The 13,228-nt window shown below is 37.8% G+C and overlaps 1 protein-coding gene across 12 annotated transcripts in view; it reads left to right on the top strand.

The window, feature by feature from the left end:
* RNASEH2B (ribonuclease H2 subunit B) overlaps positions 1–13,228 on the top strand; it is a 157,773-nt gene that overhangs the window by 18,014 nt on the left and 126,531 nt on the right. The gene's annotated exons all lie outside the window — the stretch shown is intronic.

The following is a 13,228-nucleotide window of genomic DNA, read 5'->3' as shown; positions in this document are numbered from 1 at the left end:
GGGTAATATAATTATAATGTGCTTTGCTGTGTCCTTCCTTGGGTACAACCTATTTGGCACTCTGAGCTTCCTGGATTTCTTGGAAGTCTATTTCCTTTGACCGATTAGGAAAGTTCTCCTTCATTATGTTTTAAAATAAGTTTTTAATTTCTTGCTGTACCTTTTCTCCTTTCGGCACCCATATGATTTGGATGTTGTAACATTTAAAGTTGTCCCATTAGTTCCTAAGCCTCTCTTCATTTTTTTGAATTGTTGTTTCTTCATTCTGTTCTGGTTAAATGTTTATTTCTTCCTTCTGCTCCAAACCATTGATTTGAGTCCTGATTTCCTTCCTGTCATTATTGGTTCCCTGTACATTTTCTTTTTTTTTAAAATTTTTTTATCGATTATGCTGTTACAGTTGTTCTATTCCCCCTTTCATTCCCCTCCACCCTACTCCCCCATCCCCACCATTACCCCCCCTTTAGTTTATGACCATGTGTCTCAAGTCCTTTAGATTCTATATTTCCCATGCTATTCTTGCCCCCCCATCTATTTTCTATCTACTGTCTATTCTACTTATTTTCTGTACCTTCTCCCCCCTTCTCCTCCTCCCACTCCCCTGTTGCTAACCCTCCTTGAGATCTTCATTTCTATGTTTCTGCTCCTGATCTAGCTGTCCTTTTAGTTTGCTTTTGTTTTAGGTGTGGTTGTTAATAACTGTGAGTTTGTTGTCCTTTCACTGTTCATGTTTTTTAAACTTCTTTTTCTTAGATAAGTCCCTTTAACATTTCATATAATAAGGGCTTGGTGATGATGAACTCTTTGAATTTAACCTTATCTGAGAAGCACTTTATCTGTCCTTCCATTCTAAATGAAAGTTTTGCTGGATAGAGCAATCTTGGTTGTAGGTCTTTGGATTTCATGACTTGGAATACCTCTTTCCAGCCCCTTCTTGCCTGTACATTTTCCTTTATTACACTTTTCATAGCTTTCACTTTTTTCTCTATTGCGGGACCATACTGAACCATTTCTGTGAGCATCCTGATTACCAGTGTTTGGAACTTTGCATCTGATAGGTCAGCCGTCTCTTCATCACTTAGTTGTAGTTTTTCTGTAGCTTTGATCTGTTCTTTCATTTGGGTCATATATTTTTTTCTCCACTTGCCTGGTACATAGTAAGGAGCAGAGCCTTAGGTATTTGCCAGGGTTGGACAACCCATGTTGCTACATTGTGGCACTGTCTGTGGGGGAGGGGTTGGAGAGGGAACAGGCTCACTTGCTCAGCTCTTACAGGCTTTCAGTCACTTCCTCCGCTACCCACAAGTAAATTGGGCCCTTCTGGTGCTGATTTCCAGGTGGGTGAGTTTGCATTTGTTGTAGGACACTGTGGGTCTCACCAACGAACTCTTCTGTGAGGCTGTGAGTTTCTCCTGCTGCCTCACCCCCATAGATTTTTCTAGCCAGAGGTTTTGAGGCTTTCTTTTCCTGTGCTGGAAGCCTGGGTTGCTCAGTCTGTTTTGCTCCCCAGTTGTTCCTCCCAGTTTATCTGCATGCAAATGTGGAACCTACCATCTGCCAACTGCTGCCTCACCTTTTTTGTTGTCCTTGTTTTGGTTGTGCAAGGAGGCAAAGTGTATCTTCCTATACCTCCATATTGGCTGGAAGTGTTAGAGAAACTTCTTTTCATTAAGAGAAGGAAAAGGAAGACCTGCCAAATTTAAAAACTGGTTGATAGACAACTTCATATCAGCTGTACAGCCCATATTATATAGTCTGTAGGTAGTAAATAATGTTCCTGTTTGGCTTATATTTCATGACTAACTTTTCAAAATTACTGTGGTCAATTCTGTGTGCTGATACATGCTATGTACCCTAATTTCGAAGCAGTAAAATGTCACAGATAACTTGGGGGTGTATGCAGCTATGTATAGGATATTGTAGTCTTTAATAGGAAGATGGGTTTTATTTTCTTGCCATTGGCCAGCCTTTATTTGTTTTTATCACTAGATGTTTCCTGTATTCCACAACAGACTTTTCTCATCCTTTATGTATTTTCGATCCTACCTTTGTCTCTTTTTTGCATTCCCCATTGACTGTCTGTGCCCTCCCCACCCCCATTCTTTTTCTTCTGCTTCAGCCCTCGCAGTGAGGGGAACTGCTTGGATTGAAGTTGGGGCAGCTGATTAGATGATGCTCTGGTCCTCAAGTCTGAGTAGGACAGAAGATGGAGGAGAGATGAATTGAGATATTTGTCATAGAACAGTCAGACCAAGACACTTTTTGTGCTTCAGAACTGCAGTTTGTGTTTTCTCAGTTAAGAAGGATGGGACTTGAGATTCAGTGTGTCTCTAAAATGTCATAGTTTAAAATGTTTTTTGCCTGATATAAATCTTAGGAGGGTGTATGTGTGTCTGTGTATTTGGATAGCTCTGTGACCTTAGACAGGTTTCTTTCCTTTGGACAAATTTCTCATCCAAAAAAGTGGAAATTAAAATAGTACCTACATTATAGAGATATTATGAGGATTACATTATATAACATATACAGGACATGGCCTGGTACAGTGGAATGTTGGTTCTCGAACTTAATTTGTTCTGGAAGTCTGTTTGAAAAGCAATTAGGTTGAAAACTGAATCTTTTTTTTTTCGCATTCGAAATAATATAAATTGATGTAATCCTTTCCAGATCTCCAAATGATTTCCTGTTTTAACCTTTCTTATATATGGTACATGTTTAAGGTGCTATTTAATCTGTAAATAAATTCTTTAAAAACAAAAAGGACATGAACAACAAAAAGGAAATCAAATGTATAGTAAAAAAATGAAACTTTGCGTACATTAGAACTTACCTTAATGTTGAGAGCTGTTGTTGACTGAATATGGAGAGGAGGGATATTGTTTGGAAGGGATGTCCCCTTCCATAAAAACAGGTAGCTTTTCCTCTGGGGTTCTTTCTCTCTTTTGTGTATTTCTACTAGAACTTACTTCAGGCTTCCTGGGTCTCTGTCTCACTAAAAACCTGTGCAATGATGTTTGTTTTTCCCCGAGTTTTAACACTTGCCTGAAAAACTGCATTGTCATTGCACAAGTTATTGCATGGTTTGCTACTTCTTGTCAGGGTGATATTTCTTAATAAAACTTAACATGTCCCCCCATTTTCTAAGCATTTCCTTAATTAGTGAAGTAGGAATACCCTCCCTTCCCTCTTCCTCCTCCGAGGAAATCCCCTCAGCTGCCATCTATTGCTGCTCCCTCTGGAAGTCTGGGAGTTCCTTGGTGGTCAGCTCAGTGTTGTGGACCTCCACCAACTCCTCCATATCATCGTTACCCACCTCTAAGCCCATGAACTTGTCTAGAGACGCAATATCCTCCACAACAGACATTACCTTCAAAGCCCTCAAAGTCTCTTTCACAACAGACTCAGACCACAGTTTCTTCCAGGTTGATTGCATGGTTCTGGAAGGTAACTTCTCCCTCCCTACCCCCTGCTTTGTCTTTGAGCTCCAAGCAGGTGACGATATTAAATATTCCTTCCAGAATTCCCTGAGGGTTATATTAGTTTCAGGAGTTACCTCAAAACACTTCTGAAACAGTGCCTTTGTTAGTTTCTTACCATTAGAAATCACCTGCTGGTCCATGGTTGGAATGAGAGGAGTTGTGTTAGGTAACAAGAACCTAACAATGACAAAGCTGTATTGTGCCACCAACTTGACCTCCAAGCCTGGAGAGTGGGCACAGGCATTGTCCTTTACAATAAGTACCCTGAGTGACAATTGTTTTTCCCAGAGATATTTCTTCACACTTGGGACAAACACTTAATGAATACACTGAATAGAAAATTGCCTGCAATCAGCCCTCATTGGGTCTGCCGCTTCTCCACACCTGGGATCCGCCCGCGGCTGCTGGTGCACCTGGGTTGTGCACCTGGGTCGGTCTGGTGGCTCTTTCCTGCCCGACCCTGCTATGCTGCTGGCTCTGCCCCTCTTAGCGGTTTGGCTGAAGGGTTTGTTGTTGTCGGACTTCCATGTAGTTCAGTTTTCTGTGGTTTGGCTGCGTTTTTGTTGCTAAAACTTTGTTGTTTTTAAACTTAGCTGTAGGAGAAGGCACAGTGCTTCCACCTATGCCTCACGCGCAGATAAACCGGTGAAGGAGCTAGCAGTGAGATGGACCATGTGGCCCCAGTGGCAGGAAGCGGCAGAGGGAACTGCCATTGTCCCCCTCTGACTCTGCCCCCACATACAGCGTCACAAACCAATGACCTGAGTGGCCCCTCTCTGACCATGCCCCCACGTACGGAGTCAAACCAGCAACCTGGGAGGCCCCACCCTGGTAAACAACTAAGGCTCTGCTCCTCATACCTAACAGGCACAAACAGATCAAAACATGGCTCAAGAACTCAGAGCCCCAGAGCCGATAAATCTAAGTGATGAAGAAATAGCCAAACTTTCAGATGCACAGTTTAAAACACTGGTGATCCGTATACTCACAGAACTGGTTGATTTTAGTCATAAATTAGAGAAACGTATGAAGGCTAAACTAATTGAAATGAATGGAAACACACAGGAAACCAATAGTGATGGAAAGGAAACTGGGACTCAAATCAAAGGAGTGGACCAGAAGGAGGAAAAAAATGACCAAACAGAAAAGGATGAAGAAACAAGAATTCAAAAAAAATGAGGAGAGACTTAGGAACCTCCAGGACATCTTTAAATGCTCCAACATCTGAATTATAGGGGTACCAGAAAGGGAAGAGGAACAGCCACAAGTGGAAAACTTATTTGAACAAATAATAAAGGAGAATTTCCCCAATCTGGCAAAGGAAATAGACTTCCAGGAAATCCAGGAAGCTCAGAGAGTCCCAAAGAAGTTGGACTCAAGAAGGAACACACCAAGGCACATCATCATTATATTAGCCAAGATTAAAATAAAGGAGAGAATCCTAGAAGCAGCAAGAGATAAGGGGACAGTCACCTACAAAGGACTTCCCATCAGACTGTCAGCTGATTTCTCTCTCAAAAGAGACCTTACAGGCAAGAAGCGGCTGGAAAGAGGTATTCCAAGTCGTGAAATTCAAAGACCTACAACCAAGATTGCTCTATCCAGCAAAGCTTTCATTTAGAATGGAAGGGCAGATAAAGTGCTTCTCAGATAAGATCAAATTCAAGGAGTTCATCATCACCAAGCCCTTATTATATGAAATGTTAAAGGGACTTATCTAAGAAAAAGAAGATAAAAAAGATGAACAGTGAAAGAACAGCAAACTCACAGTTATTAACAGCCACACCTAAAACAAAAGCAAACTAAAAGGACAGCTAGATCAGGAGCAGAACCATAGAAATGAAGATCACATGGAGGGTTAGCAACAGGGGAGGGGGAGAAGGTACAGAAAATAAGTAGCATAGATGGTAGGTAGAAAATAGATAGGGGGGAGGGTAAGAATAGTAGGGGAAATATAGAACCTAAAGAACTTGAGACATGTGGTCATAAACTAAAGGGGGGATGGTGGGGGAGGGGGTATGCAGGGTAGAGGGAAATGAAGGGGGGAATAGAACAAATTTAATGGCATAATTAATAAAATATATTTTTTAAAAAAGGAAATTGCCTGGTTACCCAAGCTTTTCTATTACCCTCCACATCACATTCAACTTGTTTTTAATGACATTACTTTTCTTGAATGGTAGATGATTAGAGGCTTCAATTTAAAGACCCTATTCACATTCCCATATAACAGTAATATTAACCTCTCTGGCTTGTGTCCTGGCAGTCACTTTCCTGTGTGATTTATGTTATCTTCAGCATTTTCTTCCAGAAGAGTCTCTCTCATCACAATTAAACACTTGTTAGGGAACAAATCCATCAGGCTCTGCATACTCTTGAAATCCAGTCATGAAATTATCAGCAGCTACTTTGTTAGAATTGGCAGCCTCCCAGTGCCTCACTATAGTATGAATGCCACTTTTCTTAAATTTATCAAACCACCCACTGCTAGCCTGAAATGAATCTCATTCAGCACTGATTCCAGGAGTGTCTTTCAGGGGGTCAGCTTGCAGCATCTTCACTTTTTTACATATTCTTGCCTCCAAAATGCTATCCTGAGCTAACTGCTTTTCATTTATCCAAATCAACAACATGTATTCTACCTCTTCGATTGCATGGACTTGTTTTGTGAGCACTTTCACATCCTTAGTGACATCTGCACTCTTTATGTTTTAAAATTGTGCTAATCATTGATCTCGCCATGTCGTACTCAGTAGCCATATCAGACAGACACATGAACAAATCTATCATACTTTACAATTATTTCTTATTAAAGCTCTATTGTTGTTTTCAAAACTTTCCTTTTCACTTTGCCTCTATCACTAATCTTAGCACCCATGTTGACTTACTGTATTTTAATAATAATAAGCAGCAACAACAGCAAAAACATATGAAAATAATTCATAGCACAATTTCCTGAGATGTTAACAACAGAAGGTTTAGTGTCCAACTGGCTCTTATTCAATGCATTCTCTTCTACATTTGTTGACTGAGAGATATGTAACTGATCATACAGGAGCAGCATGAAAGCATTGTTGGGTCAAGAATCAAAGTTTTGTTTGACAACTGAGATATTTTTTCTGTGAACAACTTGGTTGCAAACCAAATTGTTTGAGATGGAAGACATTCGAGAACCAAGGTGTGACTGGATATACCATATTTTTGGACCGTAAGATGCACCTAGGTTTTAGAGGAAAATAGGAAAAAAATTTTGAAGCAAAAAATGTGGTAAAATATTTAATAACATAAATAACATAATATTTCACCAATGTATATGTAAACAGAACTCAACAGCAGCATTAACAACCATTATTCCTCCCAAATTGGTGGGGGGGTGCATCTTATAGTCCGAAAAGTACGGTAGAATATGCCTGATAAATATTAGCAGTTGTTTGTTATTTATGTTCATTAGAGTTACATCATTGTCATGGTACTTTTTCTTTTTTTTTTTTTTTTGGTTCAAATGTCAGGAAAGTAGCAGTCAGTTTTGTTGAGGTAATTAGATCAGAATAGTAACCAGATGGAAGATTTGTTGCTAGAGTTAATACTAACATGTGGGACACAAAACTTAATCTTTACAGAAACTATAAGAAAACTAATACAGAACTGGTTTGACCTAAAAAGCTGGAATGGCGGGCTTGAGGTAATTGGGAAGTTTAAGATATTATTAAATTAGAACTGGCTCCAAAGAATGAATACAAGTTTCTGATTTGTCTGAATTTTTTCTTTTTTTGTAAAAACACTTTTTTTAGCAAGCATGACATATGTCATCTGTTATGTAAGAGAAAACAGTTTTTAAAAAGTGTAAAGCTTACTCTTTTAAAAAACAACATGTGAAGTCTTATTTAGCAGAGTTTTAGAAAAAATGATTCAAATGAGTAAATTTTCTAGATAAATGAAGTTCTGTTCGTTAAGTATCAAAACTTGCTCTTTCTAAAATTGAACAACACATTTATATAATATTTATTGAAGTGTATTCCATGTGCCAGAAACTCTGCTGGGTACTTTACTATATGTTGCCTTGATTTTTGCCATAAAATGCATTCTGTTTTAGATTTTTAATAAGGATATACGGGTCCTAACTTACCTTTTTTTAAAAAAATATTTGTTAGGTAATTCTTAGGTAATTGTTAGGCTCTTAGGTAATTCTGTGCTTGGAATCTTTGACTTCTATATGTCTATCTTATTATTCTCTACATATTCTTAATGTTTCCTTGTAGTTGAGAGAAAGAAAACTGATTCTTTTTTTTGAGGTCAGAAAATTGAAATTTTCTTTTATTTATATTTACTTTTTTAAATTTATTTTCACTTTTTTCTTTTTTAAAAAAATTTATTTAATTATTGTTCAAGTACAGTTGTCTGCTTTTTACTCCCAGCCCAGCCCCCCAGTGCTCCCCACCTCCCTCCCATTTCCACCCCCTGTATTTGTTGACCATGTGTCCTTTATACTAGTTCCTGTAAATCCTTCCCTTTTTTTCCTGAAATTCCCTCCCTTCTCCCTTCTGGTCACTGTTCGCCTGTTCTTTATTTCAGTGTCTTTGGTTATATTTTGCTTGCTTGTTTGTTTTGTTGTTTAGCTTCCTGTTAACAGTGAGATCATATGGTATGTGTCTTTCACCACCTGGCTTATTTCACTCACCATAGTTCTTTCCAGTTCCATCCATGCTGTTGCAAAGGGTAGTAGCTCATTCTTTCTGCTGCATAGAATTCCATTCTTCACAGACTATTCCAAAAAAATCCAAAATGATAGAAGAATGTAAACTCTTTTTGTGAAGCCAGCATCATCCTAATCGCAAAACCAGATAAAGACACAATGAAGAAAGAAAACTTCAGGCCAATATTGCTGATGAACATAGACATTAAAATCCTCAACAAAATATTGGCAAACCGCATCCAACAACACATTAAAGCAATCATGCACCATTACCACGTGGGATTCATCCCAGGGATGCAAGGATGGTTCAATATTCACAAATCAGTAAATGTAATACATCACATAAACAAAAGCAAAGAGAACCACATGATCATATCAATAGATGCAAAAAAAGCTTTTTGATAAGGTATAACACCCATTTATGATGAAAACACTCAGCAAAGTGGGAATAGAGGGAGCATTCCTCAATATAATAAAGGCCATGTAGGAGAGACCTACAGTCAACATCATACTCAATGGGAAAAAACTGAGATCTTTCCCACTGAGATCAGAAACAGGACAAGGTTGTCGTCCACTTTCACAATTTCTATTCAGTATAGTATTGGAGGTTGTAGCCACACAGTGATCAGACAAGAAAAGGAAATAAAAGGCATCCAAATCGGAAAAGAGGAAACAAAATTGTCAGTTTGCAGATGACATGATAGTGTATATGGAAAATGATATAGACTCTATCCAAAAATTGCTCGACCTAATAAATGGATTTGGCAAAATAGCAGGATACAAAGTCAATATCCAGAAATCAAAGGCATTTTTGTATACTAACAATGAAACAGCAGAAGCACAAATCAAGAAAAACATCCCATTGGATATAGCAAAAAGAAAAATAAAATACCTAGGAATAAACCTAACCAAGGAGGTAAAAGACCTTTATGCAGAAAACTACACCACACTGAAGAAAGAAATCAAGAAAGACACAAACAAATGGAAACATATACCATGTTCATGTATTGGAAGAATTAACATCATCAAAATGTCCATACTACCCAAAGCAATTTACAGATTCAATGCAATACCTACTAAAGTACCAAAGGCATACTTCACAGACATGGAACAAACACTTCAAAAATTTATATGGAACCATAAACAACCCCGAATAGCAGCTGCAATTTAGAGAAAGAAGAACCGAGTAGGAAGGATCACAATACCTGATACCAAACTGTATTACAAGGCCACTGTAATCAAAACAGCCTGGTACTGGCATAAAAACAGGCATATAGACCAGTGGAACAGAACAGAGAGCCCAGAAATAAACCCACATCTCTACAGTCAATTAATATTGGAAAAGGGGGCAGGAACATGAAATGGAGTAAAAATAGCCTCTTCAACAAATGGTGTTGGGAGAACTGGACAGCTACATGAAAAAAAATGAAACTTGAGCACAAACTTACACCATACACTAAAATAAATTCAAGGTGGATAAAAGACTTAAATATTAAGCTGTGACACCATTAAAGTACTAGAGGAGAACATAGGCAGGAAAATCTCAGATATTTCACGCAGCAACATTGTTACAGATAATGCCCCCTAGAGCAAGGGACATAAAGGAAAGAATAAACAAATGGGATCTTATCAAAATTAAAAGCTTTTGCTTGGCTGAAGAAAACAGTATTAAAATAAAAAGAGAACCAACTATATGGAAAAACATAGTTGCCAATGATACTTCAGACAAGGATTCAATCTCCAAAATACACAAAGAACTTAACACGACTGCACTCTAAGATCACAAGCAACCCAATTAAAAAGTGGACAAAGGACTTAAACAGACATTTTTCCAAGGAGGACATAAAGAGGGTCCAGAGACACATGAAAAGATGCTCAATATTGCTAGCTATCCGAGAGATGCAAATTAAAACCACAATGAGATACCACTTTACACCAGTCAGAATGGCCTTCATAAACAAAGCAACAAACAACAAGTGTTAGGTTGTGGGGAAAAGGGGACCCTAGTCCATTGTTGGTGGGATTGCAGACTGGTACAACCATTATGGAAAACAGTATGGAACTTTCTCAGAAAAATTAAAATCGACCTGCCTTTTGACACAGCAGTTCCAGTGCTAGGATTGTATCCTAAGAACCCTAAAATACCAATCCAGAAGAACCCAATGTTCATAGCACAATTTATGAAAGCCAAGAGTTGGAAGCAACCCTAGGTGCCCATCAGTAAATGAATGGATCCAAATACTATGCTACATATGAACATTATGTAGCATAGTATGAACATATGTAGTATGAACATATGAACACATGAACATTAATTCTGATGTATAATTTTAATCCTGTTTCTTTGGGTTTATTGAACTTCTTGAGTTTGTGGGTTTCTGGCTTTCATCAAATTTGAAAATATTCAACCATGTTTTCCTTCAAATATTTTTTCTATCCCCATTCTTGTCTTTCAGAATCTCCAAGTACATATACATTGTTAGGAAGCCTAACGCCCCATAGTTCACTGATACTCCTTTTACTTTTAATTTTAGACAGTTTCTATTGCTGTATCTTCAAGTTCATTAATATTCTGCCATTAATTCCTTCTCAACTTATCTCTTTTGAAAAAATAGATTGTTTCTACTTTTTGTATATGAGGAACACTGTTTTTAACACTCAATCTGTTCATTCTAACATCTGTGTCTAATACCAATATCCATATCTCAATAACTGATTCTTTTTCCTGCTATAGGCCATTTTTATTGCTTCTTTGAATGCCTAGTAATATTTGATTAAATGCGAGATATTGCGAATTTTACTCTTTTGGCTGGTGAATATTTTTATAGTCCTATAAGTAATGTTGAACTTCTTCCTGAAACACAGTTTGATTCTTTAGGTCTTACTTTTAAAATTAGTTTGTTGGAATCAGAGCAGCTTTTAGTACAGTTTTTTGTTCCATATTACTAAGGCAAGACCTTTTTGAGGACTTTACCCAGTCCCTCTGAATTATGAGGTTTTCCAGTGTGTCTGGGCATAGGCCCAATTCAAGGTCCTGAGTCAGTGTGAGGTACTATTCCATCTAATATGTTCAGATGGTTTTTCTCCCTGCCTTTGGTAGTCATGCCATATGCATGCACTTATCAGTACTCTTTGCAGATCTCTGGGTTTTTTTTTTCTTTTCATCTCTCTCCTTTCTTGTATTCTGACCTATGAACTGTAGCCTTGGTGTCTTTAGAAGTCTTAGCTCCCTCTGTTCAACTCAAGGAGTCTGCCAAGCTTCACATGGGTTCTCCTGTTCTGCTCCATGGCCTAGAAACTATCAAGGCAGTGACCTGGGGCAATCACAGGTCTCACCTTACTTGTTTCCCATCTCTCAGAGATCACTGTCAATGTTCATTGTCTTGAAAATAGTTGTTTTGTATATTTTTGTGTTTTTATTTTGGGTTGTATCAGGTGGGAGGGTAAATTAGGTTCCTGTCATTCCACTTGATTGCAAGTAGGAATCTTCAAGTTACATTTTTTAAAATATATTTAATGCCACTATTATTTTAGGAAAAATAGTTACATTTTAACCATTCATGAGTAAGCCAATTCCTAAACATGCTTGCTCTATATAAATAAGTTTATGAAGATCTGAAATGGGGCAAAGGGAGTGGAGTCCATAGAAAATGGAAGTGACTAAAAGTTCTCTTCTTTCCCAGAAGCTTTGATTGGCTCTTTGGTAGTTTGTTGTTCTATTCCTTATCAGTCAAATAAGGTTTCTTTAGAAATAGATTCTTTCTTTGGAGATAGATTCTTTAAATGAGTTATATGAATATGCCACTCAACTAGTATGGAGGATGTTATAAATAAAATTGTCATGGTCTTTATGTTTTAAACTATATGATTAAAATCATGTCAGCAAAATATTACAGAGGAAACATCATGAAGAGATTTACCTCATGATATATTAAAATAAAATTTAAAGCTATAATTACAATTATGAAGTAACTAATGTTAATGTAGACATAAATGTGGATCAAAATAGAATGTCCATTGAGAGACTTAAAGGAATTATTTTAATTATGGGCCATGTAGTAGATGGTGTTGGTACAACTGGATAGAGAGCTCACTGAAATAAAATTAAAGTTTGATCTTCTCCTTATAGTATACCCGCATATATTCCAGATAGGTTAAAGATATAATCTAAAGGAATTAGAAGAAAATATAATCTTGAGAAAGAGAAGGCCTTTTCAAGTATGAAACAGGGTTCATATTCTTACTGTATAAAGACTCCTCATAAAGTAGTAAGAGAAAGGTAAATACTCCCTCCCCCCTTGAAAAATGGGCAGAGAATAAGGTTGGGTAATCACAATTAGGGGCAAATATATAAATATTCTGGAAATATTTATTTTTTAAATGTTCTATTTCATAATGATGATAAAATAACACTAGTAATTGTAGCTATATTATGTGTAGTAATAATGTCTAAATATGTTAAGAGCTTTCAACAGATTAGCTAATTTAATCCTTTGAAAGGTAAGTATATATGTTACCATTTTATTAATGTGACAACTGAGACAGGACATGAAGAACTTGCCCAAGGCAACAAAATTATCAAGTAGTTGATTGAACCAAAGTTATAACTTGATGCGGACACCGGCCTGCATTGTCCATGGCGTTGTGACTGAGACGAGACAAATTCACACAGACTACAAAGTCCTGTGGAGAAAAAGGGACAGTACGGCCACTCTCTCAAGGGGAGAGTGCCTCAGCCACTCTCTGAAAAGGAGAGCACCCCTCACTTGCCTTGACAAGCTTTTATTGCTTTTCTGGGCATATGCATTGAGGATGATCCTCATTTACTATGCACAGGTTTGCTTTAGGTGGTTACCTTTTACAGAAAGCAAAGGAGAGGATGTTGCCAATTACATCAGTAAGAAGGATATTTGTAAGCCCTGGCTGTTGTAGCTTAGTGGATTGAGCTCGAGCCTGGGAACTAAAGGATCGCAGTTCAATTCCCAGTCAGGGCACATGCCTGGGTTGCAGGCCAGTTCCCAGCAGAGGCACACAAGAGGCAACCATATATTGATAT

Source organism: Artibeus jamaicensis, unplaced genomic scaffold (assembly GCF_021234435.1).
Source record: "Artibeus jamaicensis isolate MK-2021 breed Jamaican fruit bat unplaced genomic scaffold, CSHL_Jam_final contig_410, whole genome shotgun sequence".
In the NCBI taxonomy this organism is placed as follows: domain Eukaryota; kingdom Metazoa; phylum Chordata; class Mammalia; order Chiroptera; family Phyllostomidae; genus Artibeus; species Artibeus jamaicensis.
This window is presented reverse-complemented; position numbering and strand designations above follow the sequence as displayed.